The sequence below is a fragment of the Entelurus aequoreus genome, linkage group LG11, assembly GCF_033978785.1.
Source record: "Entelurus aequoreus isolate RoL-2023_Sb linkage group LG11, RoL_Eaeq_v1.1, whole genome shotgun sequence".
In the NCBI taxonomy this organism is placed as follows: domain Eukaryota; kingdom Metazoa; phylum Chordata; class Actinopteri; order Syngnathiformes; family Syngnathidae; genus Entelurus; species Entelurus aequoreus.
In genome coordinates this window covers 72,892,607-72,919,291 of record NC_084741.1, presented here as the reverse complement: position 1 = coordinate 72,919,291, position 26,685 = coordinate 72,892,607, and the positions used below count along the sequence as shown (strand labels likewise).

The window sequence follows — 26,685 nt, the reverse complement described above, 5'->3', positions numbered from 1 at the left end:
CTCACCGTGATGGTGAGCGAGTTATTTTTACATCAGTGCCACGCTTCATTAATAACAATCTTGCATCCTGCATTCTATTGATTTTGAAGGTCAAGTTGTGCTGCTTCTCTTCCCCGCTCCTAAAAACTGATGCTTCCATTATTTGTCATCCTATGAGTGGGTAGTCGTGCTTGCGTGTGTGTGTTCTTGTATTTCTACCCTTCTTGAGACATCAACAAGGAAAAGTACCTTCCATATGAGGAGGTGTGAACAATTTAGGACATAAATCATGGTCCCAATACGGGAAAACCATTGCATCTAATAGAGAATGTCTCATTTGCACCCCTGGTGGTGAAATCTATTAAAAATGAGGGTGGTCCCAAAAAGGAGGGATTTTTTTTTTTAAATTGACTGTGTTGGTTTTAAAAGTGCTCCCCCTCTGGGCAACATATGAAATAACAAGTGTGTGTAGGAAATTGAAAGGCGCCCGCGTTAGCCAAAATTAATTTTAAAAAATACAAATAAATATGTATACACAGACATACTGTAATAACTTGAAGTAAATAATGGAGATGAAAAAACAATTACAAACAAAATATTTTTTAAACCTAAACGCATTCTTTTTCTCACAATGTGTGGACTTTTTTCTTATAAAATTGGGAACAATTTCTCATATTATTTTATGTTTCTGTAATATTGCAATATGTTCTCGTAAAATTATTCCTTTTTTATGTAAAATTATTACTTTTTAATGCAAAATGGTTAAATGTGTCATATAAAATTCTGACTTTTATCACAATATTGCCAATTTTTTGGTTGTTCTTGTAAAATAGTGATATTTTTGGAGTAAAATGATGACTTTTGTCGTAATTTTGCCAAGTAAAATTACAATTATTGTTATAATACTGCCAACATTTTAAAGTTTTCTTATAAAATGGTGACTTTTGTAAAATTATTCCTTTATAATGTAAAATTATTACTTTTTAATGCAAAATGGTTAAATGTGTCATATAAAATTCTGACTTTGATCACAATATTGGCAATTTTTTGGTTGTTCTTGTAAAATAGTGATATTTTTGGAGTAAAATTATGACTTTTGTCGTAATTTTGCCAAGTAAAATTCCGATTATTGTTATAATATTGCCAACATTCTAAAGTTTTCTTATAAAATGGTGACTTTTGTAAAATTATTCCTTTATAATGTAAAATGATTACCTTTTTAATGCAAAATGGCGACATGTGTCTTATAAAAGTCTGACTTTTATCACAATATTGCCAATTTTTTGGTTGTTCTTGTAAAATAGTGATATTTTTGGAGTAAAATGATGTTTTGTCGTAATTTTGCCAAGTAAAATTCTGATTATTGTTATAATACTGCCAACATTTTAAAGTTTTCTTATAAAATGGTGATTTTTGTAAAATTATTCCTTTATAATGTCAAATTATTACTTTTTAATGCAAAATGGCAACATGTGTCTTATAAAAGTCTGACTTTTATCACAATATTGCCAATTTTTTGGTTGTTCTTGTAAAATAGTGATATTTTTGGAGTAAAATGATGTTTTGTCGTAATTTTGCCAAGTAAAATTCCGATTATTGTTATAATACTGCCAACATTTTAAAGTTTTCTTATAAAATGGTGATTTTTGTAAAATTATTCCTTTATAATGTAAAATTATTACTTTTTAATGCAAAATGGCGACATGTGTTTTATAAAATTCTGACTTTTATCACAATATTGCCAATTTTTTGGTTGTTCTTGTAAAATAGTGATATTTTTGGAGTAAAATGATGACTTTTGTCGTAATTTTACTTGGCAAAATTACGACAAAAGTCATCCAATTTTTTGGTTGTTCTTGTAAAATAGTGATATTTTTGGAGTAAAATGATGACTTTTGTCGTAATTTTGCCAAGTAAAATTACGATTATTGTTATAATATTGCCAACATTCTAAAGTTTTCTTATAAAATGGTGATTTTTGTAAAATTATTCCTTTATAATGTAAAATTATTACTTTTTAATGCAAAATGGTGACATGTGTCTTAAAAAATTCTGACTTTTATCACAATATTGCCAATTTTTTGGTTGTTCTTGTAAAATAGTGATATTTTTGGAGTAAAATTATGACTTTTGGCATAATTTTGCCAAGTAAAATTTCGATTATTGTTATATACTGCCAACATTTTAAAGTTTTCTCATAAAATGGTGATTTTTGTAAAATTATTCCTTTATAATGTAAAATTATTACTTTTTAATGCAAAATGGTTAAATGTGTCATATAAAATTCTGACTTTTATCACAATATTGCCAATTTTTTGGTTGTTCTTGTAAAATAGTGATATTTTTTGAGTAAAATTATGACTTTTGTCGTAATTTTGCCAAGTAAAATTCCGATTATTGTTATAATACTGCCAACATTTTAAAGTTTTCTTATAAAATGGTGACTTTTGTAAAATTATTCCTTTATAATGTAAAATTATTACTTTTTAATGCAAAATGGTTAAATGTGTCACATAAAATTATGACTTATCACGATATTGCCAATTTTTTGGTTGTTCTTGTAAAATAGTGATATTTTTGGAGTAAAATTATGACTTTTGTCGTAATTTTGCCAAGTAAAATTCCGATTATTGTTATAATATTTCCAACATTTTAAAGTTTTCTTATAAAATGGTGATTTTTGTAAAATGATTCCTTTATAATGTAAAATTATTACTTTTTAATGCAAAATGGCGACATGTGTCTTATAAAATTCTGACTTTTATCACAATATTGCCAATTTTTTGGTTGTTCTCGTAAAATAGTGATATTTTTGGAGTAAAATTGGGACTTTTGTCGTAATTTTGCCAAGTAAATTTCCGATTATTGTTATAATATTGCCAACATTCTAAAGTTTTCTTATAAAATGGTGACTTTTGTAAAATTATTCCTTTATAATGTAAAATTATTACCTTTTTAATGCAAAACGGTGACATGCGTCTTATAAAATTCTGACTTTTATCACAATATTGCCAATTTTTTGGTTGTTCTTGTAAAATAGTGATATTTTTGGAGTAAAATTATGACTTTTGTCGTAATTTTGCCAAGTAAAATTCCGATTATTGTTATAATACTGCCAACATTTTAAAGTTTTCTTATAAAATGGTGATTTTTGTAAAATTATTCCTTTATAATGTAAAATTATTACTTTTTAATGCAAAACGGTGACATGTGTTTTATAAAATTCTGACTTTTATCACAATCTTGCCAATTTTTTGGTTGTTCTTGTAAAATAGTGATATTTTTAAAGTAAAATTCTGACTTTTGTCATCATTTTGCCAAGTGAAATTCCGATTATTATTATAATATTGCCGACATTTTAAAGTTTTCTTATAAAATTGTGACTTTTGTCGAGTAAAATTACGACTCTTTTCATAAAATTGCCAACATTTTGAGCTTTTCCTCTAAAATTGCGACTGTTATTGAGTAAAATTTCATTTTTTATCATAATATTGCACAAATGTTCAGTTTTTCTTGTAATATTTTGACTGGCGTTCAGTAAAATTACGACTTTTATTATAAGGCTGCCAAAATTCTAAGTTTTTCTTGAGAAATTGTGACCTTTTTCTTGTGAAATTCCGACCAATTTTTCACAACAAGCTTTTTTATATTTGCATAGTATGTATATATTATTCATGTTGTCAATAATAATCTTTGTATATCTAGAAAGGGTGGTCCTAAAGAGGTAGGCATTTTTCGGAGGTCTCAAGAAGGCAACACATACAAGAATGTGTGTGTGTGTGTGTGTGTGTGTGTGTGTGTGTGTGTGTGTGTGTGTGTGTGTGTGTGTGTGTGTGTGTGTGTGTGTGTGTGTGTGTGTGTGTGTGTGTGTGTGTGTGTGTGTGTGTGTGTGTGTGTGTGTGTGTGTGTGTGTGTGTGTGTGTGTGTGTGTGACAATGCAATGCATCCTCAGAGCGAGCAAACAGGAAAAGAGTGCCCCAGCCCACTGATTGTGTGTGTAGTTGTAGACATGTAATAGTAGCCAATGTGTTGTTGGGAGTCTGCCAGCTATTTATAGACACCTCTTATACCGTCAAGGTGCTTCTCACTCCAGTGCCTCGCAGAATCCGCACCGTGTTTATTTATTGTCACCATGACGCGAACTGTTGTACGGTACGCATAAACATGCATGACTCATATGTCAACATTGACCATATATAGTTACACTGTATCATACACTACGCGTACACACACACATGCTGCACTTAGGAGCCCAAGCAACATTTTCTAGGGAAAATATGCCTCAAAAGTCAAACTAAATACATCCAAAGGATTGTTTTTTTTTTCACAAAAAAAGAAAAAAGGGTGATGATAGCCATAGAACCCTTAAAGGCACCTGAGACTGCTAAGTGCTTGGAAAAAAACATACTGGGAGTCAAATATATTGTACATATATATATATATATATATATATATATATATATATATATATATATATATATATATATATATATATATATATATATATATATATATATATATATATATATATATACTCACCTACACACAATTATTCATACATACAGTCGTGGTCAAAAGTGTACATACACTTGTAAAGAACATAATGTCATGGCTGTCTTGAGTTTCCAATCATTTCTACAACTCTTATTTTTTTGTGATAGAGTGACATACTTGTTGGTCACAAAAATCATTTTAGTTTCATCTGACATCACATGGACAAAGATAAGACCTTGTGGAGGAAAGTTCTGTGAAGAATGGAGCTGTTTAGCCACAACACCCAGCAATATGTTTGGAGGAGAAAAGGTGAGGCCTTTAGTCCCAGAAACACCATTCCTACCGTCAAGCATGGTGGTGGTAGTATTATGCTCTGGGCCTGTTTTGCTGCCAATGGAACTGGTGCTTTACAGAGAGTAAATAGGACAGTAAAAAAGGAGGATTACCTCCAAATTCTTCATGACAAGCTAAAATCATCAGCCCGGAGGTTGGGTCTTGGGCGCAGTTGGGTGTTCCAACAGGACAATGACCCCAAACACACATCAAAAGTGGTAAAGGAATGGCTAAATCAGGCTAGAATGATTTAGTCCTGACTTAAACGTGTGGACAATGCTGAAGAAACAAGTCCATGTCAGAAAACCAACAAATTTAGCTGAACTGCACCAACGTTGTCAAGAGGAGTGGTCAAGTGGTCCAGCAGAAGCTTGTGGATGGCTACCAAAAGCGCCTTATTGCAGGTCAACTTGCCAAGGGACATGTAAGCTAATATTAACATTGCTGTATGTATACTTTTGACCCTCACATTTTCAGTAGACTCATAATAAATTCATAAAAGAAGCAAACTTCATGAATGTTTTTTGTGAGCAACAAGTATGTGCTCCAATCACTACATCACAAAAAAATAAGAGTTGTAGATATTATTGGAAACTCAAGACAGCCATGACATGATGTTCTTTACAAGTGTATGTACACTTTTGACTACGACTGTACATACAGTATATACATACTGTACATCTACATTCACACATACTGTATGTATACAAGTACATATACACTCATACACATAATCACGTTCCATCAAACATATACTAACGTTGTTGCCCTAGGGTAAACTGGGTAACACATGGCACACTGACAAAGCTTAACCTATTGTTGCTATAACAATCTACAAGGTTCTCTTTCTTCCCATCCATTTATCTGCTTTCTTTTGTATTTGAAGTTATCATTACGTATATGTATTGTTGATTTGAACAACTGTATTGTTGATAATAGAGGTAAATTATTGGTATTATTCATTATCAATAGTGCTATTTCTATTGGTATTTGTATTGCTCCATTTGTAGTGTAATAATGTTCATTGTCATCGCTGTGTTATTAATATTTATCTCACTAGTTATCACTTTTACCATCATATTTGTACATATCGTATTCGCTGATGCGCAAAAAAAAAGAATAAAAAATGGGATATTTTCCGGAGAATCCAAGGAATGTATGGTTTTTCCTCCAGCCACCATGGACACCACCGCTTGGCGTGCTTTTATTTTGAAGGCCTGTCTCGGCGTATTCCGACAATGTCGCCGAACGGACATCCATCCATTTTCTACTGCTTATTCCCTTCGGGCATTCTTGTTTTATTTCGCGAAAGTTGAAATATGTGAAAAATATGTGAAATTACTCAAATTGGAGGGTGCCTTTGTCCGTGTACCTTTCGTTTATTGTATTTCCAATCCTTAAATTCAAATCAAAAAACACATTTCGGGCCATTTTTTAAATTTTTCTATGAAAGAAAAGTTGGACAACCATTTCATAATTTTTTTAAACGACAATAGGACTGATTGATTGATTGAGAAGTTAATTGACATCTTAAAGACTCCTGCTACATCAGGGGTCGCCAACCTTTTTGAAAGCAAGAGCTACTTCTTGGGTAGTGATTAATGCGAAGGGCTACCAGTTTGATACACACTTCAATAAATTGCCAGAAATAGCCAATTTGCTCAATTTACCTTTAACTCTATGTTATTATTAATAATTAATGATATGTACACTTAATTGAACGGTTTAAAAGAGGAGAAAACACGAAAAAAATGGCAATTAAATTTTGAAACATAGTTTATCTTCAATTTCGACTCTTTAAAATTCAAAATTCAACCGAAAAAAAGAAGAGAAAAACTAGCTAATTCGAATCTTTTTGAAAAAATTAAAAAAATAATTTATGGAACATCATTACTAATTTTTCCTGATTAAGATTAATTTTTGAATTTTGATGACATGTTTTAAATAGGTTAAAATCCAATCTACACTTTGTTAGAATATATAACAAATTGGACCAAGCTATATTTCTAACAAAGACAAATCATTATTTCTTCTAGATTTTCCAGAACAAAAATTTTAAAAGAAATTCAAGACTTTGAAATAAGATTTAAATTTGATTCTACAGATTTTCTAGATTTGCCGGAATAATTTTTTTGAATTTTAATCATAATAAGTTTGAATAAATATTTCACAAATATTCTTCATCAAAAAAACAGAAGCTAAAATGAAGAATTGAATTAAAATGTATTTATTATTCTTTACAATAAAAAAAATAAATTTACTTGAACATTGATTTAAATTGTCAGGAAAGAAGAGGAAGGAATTTAAAAGGTAAAAAGGTATATGTGTTTAAAAATCATAAAATCATTTTTAAAGTTGTATTTTTTCTCTAAAATTGTCTTTCTGAAAGTTATAAGAAGCAAAGTAAAAAAAAATGTATGAATTTATTTAAACAAGTGAAGACCAAGTCTTTAAAATATTTCCTTGGATTTTCAAATTTTATTTGAGTTTTGTCTCTCTTAGAATTAAAAATGTCGGGCAAAGCGAGACCAGCTTGCTAGTAAATAAATACAATTTAAAAAATAGAGGCAGCTCACTGGTAAGTGCTGCTATTTTTAGAACAGGCCAGCGGGCTACTCATCTGGTCCTTACGGGCTACCTGGTGCCCGCGGGCACCGCGTTGGTGACCCCTGTGCTAAACAAAGATGTTACCGTTCTGTTAAAAACAAAAGCTAGAATACTGCTTCCGGTTGAATTTGTCTTTACACAAACACACATTTTTGAATTTTGGATTAACAGAAATTCAATGTTTGTGTTTATCTGGAAAAATTCAAATCCATGAAAGGAAAACAGCACAAAATCCAATTGTATGCCAATATTTGAATGAAAATCAACCCTTTGTTGTTTGTTTTCAAATTTGCCATATATAATAAAAATCGAAAAACGGCCCTAATTTTGTTTTTGTGATTTGCGTTTCAGAATTGGAAATAGAATGAACGGAATGTACACGGACCCGCCTGGGAAAGAATGGCAAATACAGAAGTCTCCAGGAGGTTCGACAGGTAAGGCTCTGTCAAATACAAGAAAAACATTTAATAAGATATCTAGAATGTAAATAAATCCGCTTATTATACACCAGTAATTCTCAAACGGTGGTATGCCGGCTCCACCTAAGAATTGCGTAATTAAATTAGTTTCATTTTAGTATATTCAAACTGTGTGTAATGTTACATATGAAATATACCTGTTCAATGAAACCTCTGCTTTGTTTTTAATGAATACTTGGGCCTATTACGCTACTAAATTTGGTCATTATGGTGGTACTTGGAGAGCCACATTTTTCCAGAGGAGTTTGAGCACCGCTATTATACAACCTATATCACAGTGATACCCAAACAACGCCACTAGTTGACAGTATTGCACCCTGTTTTGTCTTTGTTATGTGGTATAAGTACTTTTACTTCATTTTAGTTTGATCAGTGGTTAACTTCTTTAACAAACAAAATAGGACAAACATGTTTTATGATGGCCAATGTGATCCATTTTGTATATTAAAGATGCTAAAAACCCATCTAATGTTGGTCCAAATATTCTTCCATAACTGAACAAAACATCTTGAAAATGTATTTCAACTCAGGTGGTGCCCCCTACTGGTGAAATAATATAACATGGTATTTATTTGCTTTACTTCGATGTTAGGGCACCCGACTTCTGCATCCCGTGTCAAGGTTGAGACACGCTGGTCTATGGGGTATTTTTCATGGAGGCCTGTAGAATCTGCCTAGCAACAAGTGGCCAATCAAACGAGCGGACAAAGATTCAATGCAATTCCGTTGGGTACTACAAGGCGCTATTTCAAGTACCTACTTTGCGGATACACGCCAGTAAAATGAGACTATACTTTGCTGCTTCGTTGTAACATTAGAGGAGTACGAGCGAGAGATGTGACAAACAACCTCGCATGCTAACATTACGCCACTTGGCAGCATATGGAGAGAAATAGAAGAATAGAATAGAATGGAGTTTTATTGTCATGATTACAGTGGACAGGTTCAAAGAACAACGAAATTGGAGCAGATCCCCTAAGGTGCATACTAGAGATGTCCGATAATATCGGACTGCCAATATTATCGGCCGATAAATGCTTTAAAATGCCGGCCCAATCACATAATATCTACAGCCTTTCACACGCACAAGTGAATGCAAGCCATACTTGGTCAACAGCCATACAGGTAACACTGAGGGTGGAAGTATAAACAACTTTAACTCTGTTACAAATATGCGCCACATAGGGCTGCAACTAACAACTAATTCGATAATCGACTAATCTGTTGATTATTACTTTGATTAATCGATTAATAATCGGATAAAAGAGACAAGCTACATTTCTATCTTTTCCAGTATTTTATTGGAAAAAAAACCAGCATACTGGCACCATACTTGTGTTGATTATTGTTTCTCAGCTGTTTGTAAATGTTGCAGTTTATAAATAAAGGTTTATAAAAAAAATTAATTAAAAAAAGTAGCCTCAGCGCCTGCGCATAGCATAGATCCAACGAATCGATGACTAAATTAATCGCCAACTATTTTTATAATCGATTGCAATCGATTTAATTGATTAGTTGTTGCAGCCCTAGCGCCACACTGTAAACCCACACCAAACAAGAATGACAAACACATTTCGGGAGAACACAACACAACAAATACCCAGAACCCCTTGCAGCACTAACTCTTCCGGGACGCTACAATATACACCCCCCCGGTAGCCCCACCTCAACCCCGCCCCCCACAACCTCCTCATGCTCTCTCAGGGAGAGCATGTCCCAAATTCCAAGCTGCTGTTTTGAGGCATGTTAAAAAAAAAAAAAGCACTTTGGGACTTCAATAATAAATATGGCAGTGCCATGTTGGCATTTTTTTTCCATGACTTGAGTCAATTTATTTTGGAAAACCTTGTTACATTGTTTAATGCATCCAGCGGGGCATCACAACAAAATTAGGCATAATAATGTGTTCATTCCACGACTGTATATAGCGGTATCGGTTGATATCGGAATCGGTAATTAAGAGTTGGACAATATCGTCAAAAAAGCCATTATCGGTCATCTCTAGTGCATACACAATTATATAGTAATATAAATAGTAAAATAGTATAAATATCTCTTTTTATGCAACCAAACAAAACAAAAAAAACAACATTATATGTATATTATGTATTTGAAATGTTAAAACATGTATTTTGAAAAATGTGTTTGCAATTATAATTTGAGGTGTTGCAAATCTTTTTCTTGCTTAGAAATCCGTTTTTTTTATGGGAGGGTATGACTCAACTTCAATCTTGCGCAGGGTCTCTTCTGAACTATATGTTAGTTTAGTTTAGTTTATTAAGGATCCCCATTAGTCTACACTGCAGTGGAGACTATTCTTCCTGGGGTCCAGGCAAAAAACATCACACAATCACAAAACAAAAGATTACAACTAGAGATGTCCGATAATATCGGTCTGCCGATATTATCGGCCGATAAATGCGTTAAAATGTAATATCGGAAATTATCGGTATCGTTTTTTTTTATTATCAGTATCGGGGTTTTTTTTGTGTTTTTTTTTAATTAAATCCACATAAAAAACACAAGATACACTTACAATTAGTGCACCAAGCCAAAAAACCTCCCTCCCCCATTTACACTCATTCACACAAAAGGGTTGTTTCTTTCTGTTATTAATATTCTGCTTCCTACATTATATATCAATATATATCAATACAGTCTGCAAGGGATACAGTCCGTAAGCACACATGATTGTGCGTGCTGCTGCTCCACTAATAGTACTAACCTTTAACACTTAATTTTACTCATTTTCATTAATTACTAGTTTCTATGTAACTGTTTTTATATTGTTTTACTTTCTTTTTTATTCAAGAAAATGTTTTTAATTTATTTATCTTATTTTATTTGATTAATTTTTTTAAAAAGTACCTTATCTTCACCATACCTGGTTGTCCAAATTAGGCATAATAATGTGTTAATTCCACGACTGTATATATCGGTTGATATCGGTATCGGTAATTAAAGAGTTGGACAATATCGGCATATCGGCAAAAAGCCATTATCGGACATCCCTAATTACAACGCAGTACAACATGATCAATAATAAAATGTTGTAATACAAAAAATAGCAACAACAAAGAACAAAAATAAATAAATAATAACTTTGAGTTTACATAATAATGTTCATACCAAAGATTAAAAGAGCAATATAAAAATAGATGTATATTTTTGCAAAAATAAAACAAAGAACCGATGACCTATAATATACACTTTAGTGTACCAAAGACAAACAATAAGTGACAAAAAAGTACCACCCATCTATTTTCTACTGCTTGTCCCATAATCAATAAAATAGTCAATAATCAATAAAAACCAGTCATGACATTAGGTACAATCTAAAATCATCTCTTTCCGCAATACTTCTCCTCTTAGTCTATTCTTATAACCCACTATGCTGGTGATTGACACTAGATATTGTGGAAGTGGATTCCAGTAAGTGATTGCCCTACACATATATGTTAGCAGTCAGTCTCGGATGATGGCGAAACTGATGACTACTTTCAGTCTCTACACAACTGGAGGGAAAATACCAAAGACTCGGGCTGGGCAATAAAAAAAAAAAGCTTCTAAGAATTTGTTCCGAGGTTGCCCCACCCACAAGAAGTTGATTTTTAACCATGAAAAATGAACGATTTGTGAGCCAAAAAAAATTGCAAATAGAAAAATACTTACAAATATGTTTGTAACTAAAAATATAAGATTTGTAACCAAAAAAATATATGTATATACATATACATATATTTACACATACCAGGGTTTCCCACACATTCATTTATTTGTGGCGGCTCGCCACGAAAGAATTACGTCCGCCACAAATAAAAAAAAATAAAATAAAATTAAAAAAAAAAAAAATTTTTAATTTAAAAATTTAAAAAAAAAATTATTATTATTTTTTTTCTTTTTTTTTCCTCTCCAGCTTCTCAGGCAAATCATATAGTTGATGTAGATGCCCATATCGGCTGTTCAGATTGACTTTACAAAAGAGAAGTGTAGGATACTTCTCTTGTTGCCTTATTTGTATTTGACTTTATTAAATGTATTTCTATTAGAAACACAACATGTGTATATAACAGAGGGTGCAAAGTGTGCAGGCAGTAGGAAACACATGGTTAAGTGTAGGGAGTAAAACTGATGGCAGTCTAAAGTTCAAGATTTTTGGAGCTCTTTGTTCAGTGGATCAGATGTTTGATGAAGCTCTGTGTCTATCTACCACCACTACTGTTTTCTGTTTATTTGTTACTGACTGTGGCAGGACACCTCTGCCTCTGTTTCACTTTATGTTGCTGGTAAATAATATGCTTGTAGTAGTAGGCTAAAGTTAAATTATTTAGTATGCACTAATTAAAAGGGCAGAGCTTTGAGACATTTTAGCTTTTATATTTTATAAGATATATTTTTTGTAAGAACCACAATTAATAAATATATTTCAGTGAATAACTTATTGTTCAAATCTGTATATAAATATGTACATAAAGTGTTGTAATTATATTGTAAAATTGATGGATGGATGGACGTTTAAAACAAAACTGTTATTATTAATTAGTAAGTATACATTTTTTGAGCCTTTTTAGAGATAATCAAATCATTGTAGTAAATTATGCAAATTACTTGATGATGTCATGGTGACCACGCCCATAGCCACGCCCCCACCGCCACAGGTATCTTGGCAGTTTATGGGAAACACTGCATACTGTATATACATACAGTATATACACGTATATACATGTATATATACATGTATACATATATATATTTATGCATATATACATATGTACACTACCGTTCAAAAGTTTGGGGTCACCCAAACAATTTTGTGGAATAGCCTTAATTTCTAAGAACAAGAATAGACTGTGGAGTTTCAGATGAAAGTTCTCTTTTTCTGGCCATTTTGAGCGTTTAATTGACCCCACAAATGTGATGCTCCAGAAACTCAATCTGCTCAAAGGAAGGTCAGTTTTGTAGCTTCTGTAACGAGCTAAAGTGTTTTCAGATGTGTGAACATGATTGCACAAGGGTTTTCTAATCATCAATTAGCCTTCTGAGCCAATGAGCAAACACATTGTAACATTAGAACACTGGAGTGATAGTTGCTGGAAATGGGCCTCTATACACCTATGTAGATATTGCACCAAAAACCAGACATTTGCAGCTAGAATAGTCATTTACCACATTAGCAATGTATAGAGTGTATTTCTTTAAAGTTAAGACTAGTTTAAAGTTATCTTCATTGAAAAGTACAGTGCTTTTCCTTCAAAAATAAGGACATTTACATGTGACCCCAAACTTTTGAACGGTAGTGTATATATATATATATATATATATATATATATACATACATACATACAGTACAGGCTAACAGTTTGGACACACCTTCTCATTCAATGTGTTTTCTTTATTTTCATGACTATTTACATTGTAGATCAAAACTATGAATGAACACATTTGGAGTTAACAAAAAAAAGGTGAAATAACTGAAAACATGTTCTACAGTCTATAGTTTCTTCAAAATAGCCACCCTTTGCTTCGATTACTGCTTTGCAGATGTACTACAATATTTGGCAAGCTGGGTAATGTTTGCTGTGGTCTGGAACAACATGGCACACAAACAACAACATACATTTTCACACACTCTTGGCATTCTTTCGATGAGCTTCAAGCACACCTGTGAAGTGAAAACCATTACAGGTGACTACCTCTTGAAGCTCGTCGAGAGAATGCCAAGAGTGTGCGAAAAAGTGTGTTGTTGTTTGTGTGCCATGTTGTTCCAGACCACAGCAAACATTAACCAGCTTGCCAAAGATTGTAATAAATCTATTAAAAGAAGACAGCCTGCTGTTTCCTTTAACTAGGACACACACATCTATACCTTTGGCCATTAAAAGCCAGTAATTTCCAGGAGTTATCTCACCTTCTGAGTAGCCTCTGATTTAATAATGGCTTCTAATGTTGTAAAAACGTGTAGAATAAATATTACATTTCAACATTTCTGTCAACGAAGATTTGCTTCAGCATGCGACACATAGTCAATTTGATAGTAGGCTATTATGGCTAATATAGACACTTACATCATGTGTTGCCTTCATTATAACACTTATATAAGACTTTTAAAGTCATTTTGATAGTAGGCTATTATGGCTAATATAGACACTTACATCATGTGTTGCCTTCATTATAACACTTATATAAGACTTTTAATGTAATTTTGATAGTAGGCTAATATAGGTAATAAAGACACTTACATCATGCTTCATTATCACACTTATATAAGACTTTTAAAGTCATTTTGATAGTAGGCTAATATATCTAATATAGACACTTACATCATGTGTTGCCTTCATTATAACACTTGTATAAGACTTTTAAAGTAATTGTGATAGTATGCTATTATAGCTAATATAGACACTTACATCATGTGTTGCCTTCATTATAACACTTATATAAGACTTTTAAAGTCATTTTGATAGTATGCTATTATAGCTAATATAGACACTTACAGTGAAGTGTAGTGTGAAGTGAATTCTATTTATATAGCGCTTTTCTCTAGTGACTCAAAGCGCTTTACATAGTGAAACCCCAATATCTAAGTTACATTTAAACCAGTGCGGGTGGCACTGAGAGCAGGTGGGTAAAGTGTCTTGCCCAAGGACACAACGGCAGTGACTAGGATGGCGGAAGCGGGGATCGAACCTGCAACCCTCAGGTTGATGGCACGGCCACTCTACCAACCGAGCTATACCGCCCCTATACATCATGTGTTGCCTTCATTATAACACTTTTATAAGACTTTTAAAGTAATTTTGATAGTATGCTATTATAGCTAATATAGACACTTACATCATGTGTTGCCTTCATTATAAGACTTATAAAAGACTTTTAAAGTAATTTTGATAGTAAGCTAATATAGCTAATATACACTTACATCGTGTGTTGTCATCATTATAACACTTATATAAGACTTTTAAAGTCATTTTGATAGTAGGCTATTATGGCTAATATAGACACTTACATCATGTGTTGCATTCATTATAAGACTTATATAAGACTTTTAAAGTCATTTTGATAGTAGGCTAATATAGCTAATATAGACACTTACATCATGTGTTGCCTTCATTATAACACTTATATAAGACTTTTAAAGTCATTTTGATAGTAGGCTAATATAGACACTTACATCATGTGTTGCCTTCATTATAACACTTATATAAGACTTTCAAAGTCATTTTGATAGTAGGCTGATATAGCTAATATAGACACTTACATCATGTGTTGCCTTCATTATAACACTTATATAAGACTTTCAAAGTCATTTTGATAGTAGGCTGATATAGCTAATATAGACACTTACATCATGTGTTGCATTCATTATAAGACTTATATAAGACTTTTAAAGTCATTTTGATAGTAGGCTATTATAGCTAATATAGACACGAACATCATGTGTTGCCTTCATTATAACACTTTTATAAGACTTTTACAGTCATTTTGATAGTAGGCTATTATAGCTAATATAGACACTTACATCATGTGTTGCCTTCATTATAACACTTTTATAAGACTTTTAAAGTAATTTTGATAGTAGCCTATTATAGCTAATATAGACACTTACATCATGTGTTGCCTTCATTATAAGACTTATAAAAGACTTTTAAAGTCATTTTGATAGTAAGCTATTATGGCTAATATAGACACTTACATCATGTGTTGTCATCATTATAACACTTATATAAGACTTTTAAAGTCATTTTGATAGTAGGCTATTATGGCTAATATAGACACTTACATCATGTGTTGCATTCATTATAAGACTTATATAAGACTTTTAAAGTCATTTTGATAGTAGGCTGTTATAGCTAATATAGACACGAACATCATGTGTTGTCTTCATTATAAGACCTATATAAGACTTTTAAAGTCATGTTTTACATTCATTATAACACTTATATGGGCAGCACGGTGGAAGAGAGGTTAGTGCGTCTGCCTCACAATACGAAGGTCCAGAGTAGTCGTGAGTTCAATCCCGGCCTCGGGATCTTTCTGTGTGGAGTTTGCATGTCCTCCCCGTGACTGCGTGGGTTCCCTCCGGGTACTCCGGCTTCCTCCCACCTCCAAAGGCACGCACCTGGGGATAGGTTGATTGGCAACACTAAATTGGCCCTAGTGTGTAAATGTGAGTGTGAATGTTGTCTGTCTGTCTGTGTTGGCCCTGCGATGAGGTGGCGACTTGTCCAGGGTGTACCCCGCCTTCCGCCCGATTGTAGCTGAGATAGGCTCCAGCGCCCCCCGCGACCCCGAAGGGAATAAGCGGTAGAAAATGGATGGATAACACTTATATAAGACTTTTAAAGTCATTTTGATAGTAGGCTAATATAGACACTTACATCATGTTTTACATTCATTTTAACACTTATATAAGACTTTTACAGTCATTTTGATAGTAGGCTATTATAGCTAATATAGACACTTACATCATGTGTTGTCTTCATTATAACACTTTTATAAGACTTTTAAAGTCATTTTGATAGTAGGCTGTTATAGCTAATATAGACACTTACATCATGTGTTGTCTTCATTATAACACTTATATAAGCCTTTTAAAGTAATTGTGATAGTAGGCTAATATAGCTAATATAGACACTTACATCATGTGTTGTCTTCATTATAACACTTATATAAGACTTTTAAAGTCATTTTGATAGTAGGCTATTATAGCTAATATAGACACTTACATCATGTGTTGTCTTCATTATAACACTTATATAAGGCTTTTAAAGTCATTTTGATAGTAGGCTATTATAGCTAATATAGACACTTACATCATGTGTTGCCTTCATTATAACACTTTTAAAGTCATTTTGATAGTAGGTTATTATAACTAATATAGACACTTATGTCATGTGTTGCCTTCATTATAACACTTATATAAGACTTTTACAGTCATTTTGATAGTAGGCTATTATAGCTAATATAGACACTTACATCATGTGTTGTCTTCATTATAACACGTTTATAAGACTTTTAAAGTCATTTTGATAGTAGGCTGTTATAGCTAATATAGACACTTACATCATGTGTTGTCTTCATTATAACACTTATATAAGCCTTTTAAAGTAATTGTGATAGTAGGCTAATATAGCTAATATAGACACTTACATCATGTGTTGTCTTCATTATAACACTTATATAAGACTTTTAAAGTCATTTTGATAGTAGGCTATTATAGCTAATATAGACACTTACATCATGTGTTGCCTTCATTATAACACTTATATAAGGCTTTTAAAGTCATTTTGATAGTAGGCTATTATAGCTAATATAGACACTTACATCATGTGTTGCCTTCATTATAACACTTTTAAAGTCATTTTGATAGTAGGTTATTATAGCTAATATAGACACTTATGTCATGTGTTGCCTTCATTATAACACTTATACAAGACTTTTAAAGTAGATTTGATAGTAGGTTATTATAGCTAATATAGACACTTATGTCATGTGTTGCCTTCATTATAACACTTATATACGGCTTTTAAAGTAGATTTGATAGTAGGTTATTATAGCTAATATAGACACTTATGTCAAGTGTTGCCTTCATTATAACACTTATATACGGCTTTTCATTTTTTGCGGCTCCAGACAGATTTGTTTTTTGTATTTTTGGTCCAATATGGCTCTTTCAACGTTTCGGGTTGCCGACCCCTGAGCTAGTAGATGTTGCCTCACAGCCCCTACTGCATCCTGGGTTGGGATACAGGTGAAAAAGGGAGGTGAAGCCTAGGGTTGGGTATCGTTTGAATTCGAATGATTCCGATTCTTTGTTTCGATTCCGATTCCTGGCGATTCTCGGTTTCGATTCTTCTTGTACCATGCCGGGATCAATGTGTTTGACAGGTAGTCCCTGGAAGATGGTATGTATTATGGGTTGAGAGTTTTCACCATATCCCTGCAAACATAAACAAACATGTAATGTTGCTGTTACTGTTTAGCCCAGTATCAATTAGCTTAGCTCTAACGTTATTGCTTAACTCACCTAAATGTTGGAGATTCCACCTCTGAAAAGGGATGCAGTCTTTTGACTATGTGTGCAGTGACCTTTCTGTGGCACTCTTCCGTCTGTAGCACCGACATCTTCCCCATTGCCGCTACGGTGAACGGAGTACGCCGAGCACATCGCGGAGCCTGGCTAGCAGGTTGTAAATTGTCTATGAAAAAATACGCGGGCTAATTTGTTAGCTGCCTCGACGTTGGCGCAAAACACATTATTTATTGCATATATATTGTTTTACTTACCGGATTCGGACTGCAGTGCAGTCACCGAGGTGCCAGGCTGGGCGTCGAAGCCAGAGGAAGAGGCACAGGAGGACGGTCGGCGCAGCGCGTCAAAGACGGGACACGCATTTATTTGTACTCGGAGGTGCTTCATCATGTTCGACGTGCACCCTCCTAAGCACGAAACAGTCCTGTCGCACGTGTTACATTTCGCCGATATTTCATTTTTTTTAGTAAAATAAAGCCACACTTCGACCGCCGACGCCCGCTATCCATGCTTGACTGACTCGCTCGGCTACATAGGCTCGGCTATGCTAGCACTTCCGGCGGTGGGCGCTTCTTCGTTGGTGTTTAGCGGCTTCTTCTTCCGGTCGGCGGACTTATTCTTTTTTTCCGGTCGGCGGACTGGGTATCGAAACTAGGAATCGAAATTTTAACTTTTGAACGATTCCGGGAGAATCGGAAAGTTAGTCCCGGTTCCAATCGATACTCGATACTCAACTCTAGTGAAGCCATAGTTTCATTCTTGTCCAGTTTTAGGTCTCTGATCTTGGCTACAAAGTCTATTGAGTTTTGGATGATGTGGAGTTTTGCCAACCAAAGGTACATACAATGTCATATTTGTTAGATTTCTATTCATCCATTCATTGTCTACGGCTGGTTGCAAACATTCTCTGTTTGGTTGCATAAATAGACACATTGCACTCCATACAAAGGCCCTTAATCTCCTGTTGGATTACATTTGACGCACTGCTAAGAAACCATGACCAATCTGTGTCATTGATAGTGTTTTCTCGACTGATGCGTTAGTTTCTCCGTGCATCATTCGAACGTGGGAAAACAATGACTGTGTCATTGTTTTCAGTTGTGACATCCACAGGCTGCACAGGAAGTGCTCTCTTGTATTAATTCCTCCCCCACACTTACAGATGTCCGTCTTTAGTAGCATGTGCCGTCACCAGATTAGCACGCAGCTCTAAAGCCCTGCTCATAAAGACAGTGTGTACAGAACACCGGCTGCCCTAATACCGGTTCCATTCATAACCTTCAAACCGGCAAGTCGTCACGGCCGCCGCACCCGTAAAGAACAGTCGAGGGTCAAATAAAAGCCCTGTAAACACAATCATAAGAGCTCCTCGCGACATAATGCAATTCAGTGAGAAAAGCCCACAGGCGGAACACTGGAGTGCCTCAGTCATTATTGATTGGCTTCTGAAATATGTTACAGTGTCAACACTTTTTTATGATGAAAAATGGTAACAATTTCATTTTTCGCCCGCATTTTGTGTTGTATGGAGTCATTCCACAAAGCAAATATTAACTTATTGGAGACATCAGCCATGTCGTTTTTATTTTATTTTTTTTATCGCCTGAAACGCTTTAAGGGTCCGAGTAGGAGATTCCTGACTTCCCAGCTTGCTTGAATGCAGCACAAGATGATTTTTTTTAAAAAAATAAAAAAGAAACAAATTATAATATAGTCTATGTGAAAATTGTATTTAGGTTTTGTAACTTTTGTATTTGCTGTGCCTTTTCTATACTGACTTTTTTGAAGGCTTTTGGCTAAAAGGGTCTTAAGTTAAAAGAGGTAATAGCGCCACCTGTTGCTTTGGCGGGGGGTGTATATTGTAGCGTCCCGGAAGAGTTAGTGCTGCAAGGGTTTCTGGGTATTTGTTCTGTTGTGTTTATGTTGTGTTACGGTGCGGATGTTCTGTCGAAATGTGTTTGTCATTCTTGTTTGGTGTGGGTTCACAGTGTGGCGCATATTTGTAACAGTGTTAAAGTTGTTTAATGTGCTAATGACCAAGTATGCCTTGCATTCACTTGTGTGTGAAAAGCCGTAGGTATTATGTGATTCATTCCGTACTCCATCCAGCTGTATAATCACTCGCCATACAGCAATAGATGACATCTGCCTATTATCTGACACCTGACATGTTAGCTACTTCTCTTTGTTTATAATGTCTATCTTCTATTTCCTGCTGGACCTACTCTCTATTTTATGCTGCTGCTGTTATATATACTGTATATACTGTAATATTGTACATGGTCATTGGTATATATTGTATATATGTTATAGACATAATATAATATATCTGTATATAAATTATTCTGTACACGTATTATGTATATATTCGTATATATGTTAGATTTTTTTATAGCTTTTTTAGTCTATTTATACCTGCATTGTCCTTTCCATCCTTACACTTTCCATCATTGTAACTGAGCTACTGTGTTGAACAATTTCCCTTGTGGATCATTAAAGTTTGTCTAAGTCTAAGTCTAAGTCTATTGGGCCGGCACGCACAGGAAGTGCCTTTAAAGGCCTACTGAAAGCCACTACTAGCGACCACGCAGTCTGATAGTTTATATATCAATGATGAAATCTTAACATTGCAACACATGCCAACACGGCCGGGTTAACTTATAAAGTGACATTTTAAATTTCCCGGGAAATATCCGGCTGAAACGTCTCGGTATGATGACGTATGCGCGTGACGTAGTCAGTTAAACGGAAGTATTGGTACACCGTAGAATCCTATACAAAAAGCTCTGTTTTCATTTCATAATTCCACAGTATTCTGGACATCTTTGTTGGCGAATCTTTTGCAATTTGTTTAATGAACAATGAAGGCTGCAAAGAAGAAAGTTGTAGGTGGGATCGGTGTATTAGCGGCGGACTACAGCAACACAACCGGAGGACTTTGTTGGAGAGCAGACGCGCTAGCCGGTGACCTCACCTTGACTTCCTACGTCTCCGGGCCGCCAACCGCATCTGTGATCGGGTGAAGTCCTTCGTCGCACAGTCGATCGCTGGAACGCAGGTGAGCACGGGTGTTGATGAGCAGATGAAGGCTGGCTGGCGTAGGTGGAGAGCTAATGTTTTTAGCATAGCTCTGTTAGGTCCGGTTGCTAAGTTAGCTTCATTGGCGTCATTAGCACAGCATTGTTAAGCTTCGCCAGCCTGGAAAGCATTAACCGTGTATTTACATGTCCACGGTTTAATAGTATTGTTGATTTTCTATCTATCCTTCCAGTCAGGGGTTTATTTCTTTTGTTTCTATATGCAGTTAAAGCACGATGCTATCACGTTAGCTCGTAGCTAAAGTGTTTCACCGATGTATTGTCGTGGAGATAAAAGTCACTGTGAATGTCCATTTCGCGTTCTCGACTCTCATTTTCAAGAGGATATAGTATCCGAGGTGGTTTGAAATACAAATCCGTGATCCACAATAGAAAAAGGAGAGTGTGGAATCCAATGAGCCAGCTTGTACCTAAGTTACGGTCAGAGCGAAAAAAGATATGTCTCCACGAATCTTTCATCCTCGCTCAAATTAATGGGGAAATTGTCGCTTTCTCGGTCCGAATCGCTCTCACTTCTGGCCGCCATCACTGTAAACAATAGGGAACTTTGCGGAAATGTTCAGCTGACTACGTCACGCTCCTTCCGGTAGGGGCAAGGCTTTTTTTTGTCAGATACCAAAAGTTCCGATCTTTATCGTGGTTGTTCTATACTAAATCCTTTCAGCAAAAATATGGCAATATCGCGAAATGATCAAGTATGACACATAGAATAGATCTGCTATCCCCGTTTAAATAAAAACATTTCATTTCAGTAGGCCTTTAAGGTTTATTGGCGCTCTGTACTTCTCCCTACATCCGTGTACACAGCGGCGTTTTAAAAAATCTTAAATTGTACTTTTTGAAACCGATACCGATAATTTACGATATTACATTTTAAAGCATTTATCGGCCGATAATATCGGCAGTCCGATATTATCGGACATCCCTAATCAGAACATACGTGACTATTCACCTGATGACTTCCGTACCTTCCATAGTTTGACTTCTTGAGCATCTTTGGATGTTTGTGTTTGGACTTCAAATGCGGTTCCACTCGGATCCTTTAGGGGGAGCCTGAGGGCAAAAGAGAACAACGACAAACCAAACACAAACAATTATCCTCTTGTGCTGCCTTCACTTGTCACTTTTACAATCATCCTGACAGGTTGTGACTCGTCACATCAGCCAGCCTAAGTGTTTTTTCAACCTGAAACCTGAGCCACTCGGGGAATTCACCCGGATGACAGAATCCAAACGCTGGCGCGGGGGAGAAGATCAACATTTTAAACCGAGACGCCGTCAAAACTTTTTGCACACTCGCTGGCAAAAACCCGCCGTCCCTCGCCGGCGTGTGAATCACACCGGCCTTAAATATTTACCACCTTTAGACATTGTTGGGACACCTCGGCGTGCTGGGAGGCCGCCGTGAGGTGTCAGCCGGCGTGCAGCGGAATCAATTATTTATGCTGCCTCCTTTTACTTCAAAGCGCTGGCAAATCATTCAAGCTCAGATTTAGGATGGGGGGGGAGTCGGTCGTCACTAGGCAACCTGTGTCACCTGCCTCGACACGCCGGAATCAGCCACTTAGCCGGTGAGCCTGCATGCACGCCATACTGCCTTTTAACCCCCCCACCTCCACACCAGGCCGCGCACGGAAAACAAAACAATTAACTTAACTGAGTGTCTCCTGGAAAGAATGCGTTGATGTGGTTATTTCCACTAAGCGGATGCAAGGAGGGGCGGGGGGCGCTATGTTCTAAGAGGGGGGGGGAGCGCTACAGCATGAACCCTGAACCCGCAGGGATCCGCTGCAGCTAAACTGCCGAGCGTGGCAACTTGACAAAACCGACAAGTTCGAGCGTGTGTGTGTGTGTGTGTGTGTGTGTGTGTGTGTGTGTGTGTGTGTGTGTGTGTGTGTGTGTGTGTGTGTGTGTGTGTGTGTGCGTGTGTCCACCGACCCCAGAAACAGGCAAACAAACAGATAGAAACATGCCCCCCCCCCCCGGTTGTCAATAAATAACTCAAGTTGAACACTTCTCAGCCACAGCTTACCAATCTTGACTGCAAAGGCCGGCAAGAAACTGCGAAAAACGAGGCGCGTTGAACGCATCGTTCGGTACCAGACGTGGGCTGTGTCTCAGTTTATACATTGCAAAAACTGAAATCTAAGTAAGATTAAATATCTCAAATAATGGTGATATTTGCTTATTTTCTGTTTTATAAGATCATTCTTCTCACTACGCAGATTTTATGTTAGAGTGTTTTACTTGTTTTAAGTGTTTTGGTCCCAAATTATCTCAGTATGATATTACAGCTTGTTGCTGAGATTTGATGAGCTATATTGAGTAAGACATTTTTCAAACTAGAATATCAACTGTTGCAAAGCTGTGTCATCAACACTCACAAGTATAAAACTGCTTTTTCAAAGTAATAATTTCTTATTTCAAGCATAAATAAAAAATCATGACTTTGACACAATTGTGTCTCATAATTAAAACAGATGGACTTTGCTGTTTTATTTTCAATGAAACAATAGAAAATATGTACTCTTATAGTAGTAGTACAGTTGACACAGTACAGTAAACTGACAGTTAATATTCAAACATTTGACATTTCAAACAATTTTGAACAGAAATAATTCATGCACATTCAGATAAATTCTTCAAAATTACAATAAAAAAAAAATTGGCCGGGGGCCGGGCTGTAAATATATACAGTGGGGCAAAAAAAGATTTAGTCAGCCACCCATTGATTGTCAATGGCTGGCTGACTAAATACTTTTTTGTTCCACTGTATATACATATACAATCATATATATATATATACACTACCGTTCAAAAGTTTGGGGTCACCCAAACAATTTTGTGGAATAGCCTTAATTTCTAAGAACAAGAATAGACTGTGGAGTTTCAGATGAAAGTTCTCTTTTTCTGGCCATTTTGAGCGTTTAATTGACCCCACAAATGTGATGCTCCAGAAACTCAATCTGCTCAAAGGAAGGTCAGTTTTGTAGCTTCTGTAACGAGCTAAAGTGTTTTCAGATGTGTGAACATGATTGCACAAGGGTTTTCTAATCATCAATTAGCCTTCTGAGCCAATGAGCAAACACATTGTACCATTAGAACACTGGAGTGATAGTTGCTGGAAATGGGCCTCTATACACCTATGTAGATATTGCACCAAAAACCAGACATTTGCAGCTAGAATAGTCATTTACCACATTAGCAATGTATAGAGTGTATTTCTTTAAAGTTAAGACTAGTTTAAAGTTATCTTCATTGAAAAGTACAGTGCTTTTCCTTCAAAAATAAGGACATTTCAATGTGACCCCAAACTTTTGAACGGTAGTATATATATATATATATATATATATATATATATATATATATTCCTTGCGCACTAATTGACTGAAAGAGCACGCACTTGGCGCGATGATGTCATGTTATCGATAGGAAAATGCCTTTTTAGACCATATGATTTGCCTGAGCAACTCGTAGACCCCCGAGAGTAACAAGCGGTTGCCTTGTTACCTTTCCATTAAGAACAATAAACTAGTTTTTAGTATAAGTTTGCTGGTTTCAAGAAATGTAATGCCGAGCGCATATCATTATGTCAAGACAATAGCACTAGCATTTACTTCATTTAAGAATATTTTCCAACATACTGAGAAAAAAGGTCTCATATTTGTTTTTTTCTATCAAGAAAAGTACACTTGTTATTAGTGAGAATATACTTATTTTAAGGTATTTTGGGGTTCATTGAGGTTAGCTAATTTTACTTGTTTTGGAAATTTTCTTGTTCTATTGGCAGATAATTTTGCTTAGTTCAAGTAAAATACCCCTCATTTTTGTATTTTTTTCCCTTGTTTTTGAATACTGACTTTTTGCAGTGTACAAGGGTTGTTCCGTGTGTAGCGGCCCACTTGGATTAATGACACAAGATGCAGAGAGCTTCGACTGGTGCAACTTTAATTCCCTCCCTCCTTTTCTCCTCACAATTTTGACACCGTGAAAACTACGAAGATGGACAGAAAATACAAACGCCATCGTACCATATTTCCACAAACAATGCATGAATCATGTTTACATTTTTAAACTTATGTAACCTTTTTTAACTTTTGTTTTTCTTTCCTTGTAAACAAAACAAAATCACACTGTATATGTGTTGTCTGTCTAATTATAAATAATGCAGACGAGGCGTGTTGGATGTTGCATGCTGGGTAGTGTAATTGTTATATTCCCTAGCCTAGCTCATAACATCACATCTTTCCCCCTATAAAGAAATAATGTTAACTCAACAAAGTGTATTTCCTTTTTTAGCTTTAACTTTTCATTTTTTAGCATTGTAACCACATTTGCAAACAACTTTGCTCTTCATAGAATTTTCTTTCAATAAAGAAATAAAGTGTAAAAATGTCAAAGCATCATAACAAACAGTTATGTCAAATAGCAGCAGAATTGCACTTTTTGGAGAGCTGTATTATTTCCAGTTTTGTGCCCAAGGGACTGATTTTATTTAACACTATATTATTATTTATACACCTATAGTGATCACAGAGACGGGTTGTTTTTGTGTTACTGTATATATTTGTTTTTCTGAAAAATCCCACTTAATATACTTCGGGTAACAACAGTCAATATTTATTTATTTTTATTTTATTTTTTTAGGGGGGTAACAGTCAATATTTATTTATTTGTTAAATTATTTTTTTTCTTATATAATAAAAGTGAGCTTTTGTTAAACCAAATATTGTGTGTTTTTTTCCATATACAACAACCTATCTGGACTCCATAAGAGAATCGATAAGGAATCGGTTCGATAAGAGGATTCGATAACAGGCTCAAACTCGATAATTTCTTATCAAACATCATCCCTAGTTATACAGTATATGCCTTGAGCTCTTATTTTGTTATTGTGTTGAAACGAGGACGTTTCTTTTTGTAGGAGGGGAGGTATGTAACCGAGGGTTTATATAAGTCGCCTATACTGTATAAAACTATAAAATAACAAACACGGAGGCTCCAGTTTTACGTATGTAACCGAGGGTTTATATAGGTCGCCTATACTGTATAAAACTATAAAATAACAAACACGGTTTACGTATGTAACCGAGGGTTTATATAAGTCGCCTATACTGTATAAAACTATAAAATAACAAACACGGAGGCTCCAGTTTTACGTATGTAACCGAGGGTTTATATAGGTCGCCTATACTGTATAAAACTATAAAATAACAAACACGGAGGCTCCAGTTTTACGTATGTAACCGAGGGTTTATATAGGTCGCCTATACTGTATAAAACTATAAAATAACAAACACGGAGGCTCCAGTTTTACGTATGTAACCGAGGGTTTATATAGGTCGCCTATACTGTATAAAACTATAAAATAACAAACACGGAGGCTCCAGTTTTACGTATGTAACCGAGGGTTTATATAGGTCGCCTATACTGTATAAAACTATAAAATAACAAACACGGAGGCTCCAGTTTTACGTATGTAACCGAGGGTTTATATAGGTCGCCTATACTGTATAAAACTATAAAATAACAAACACGGAGGCTCCAGTTTTACGTATGTAACCGAGGGTTTATATAGGTCGCCTATACTGTATAAAACTATAAAATAACAAACACGGAGGCTCCAGTTTTAAAAGAGGACCACTTTATTTTCTCTCTTTTC

General features: G+C 35.0%; 1 long non-coding RNA gene across 1 annotated transcript; it reads left to right on the top strand.

Moving 5' to 3' along the window:
- On the top strand, positions 1-25,008 carry LOC133660450 (uncharacterized). The gene is made up of 3 exons (XR_009827822.1): positions 1-12; positions 7,765-7,847; positions 24,893-25,008. It is a non-coding gene; the product is annotated as an uncharacterized LOC133660450 (long non-coding RNA).
- Positions 25,009-26,685: the final 1,677 nt, after the last annotated feature.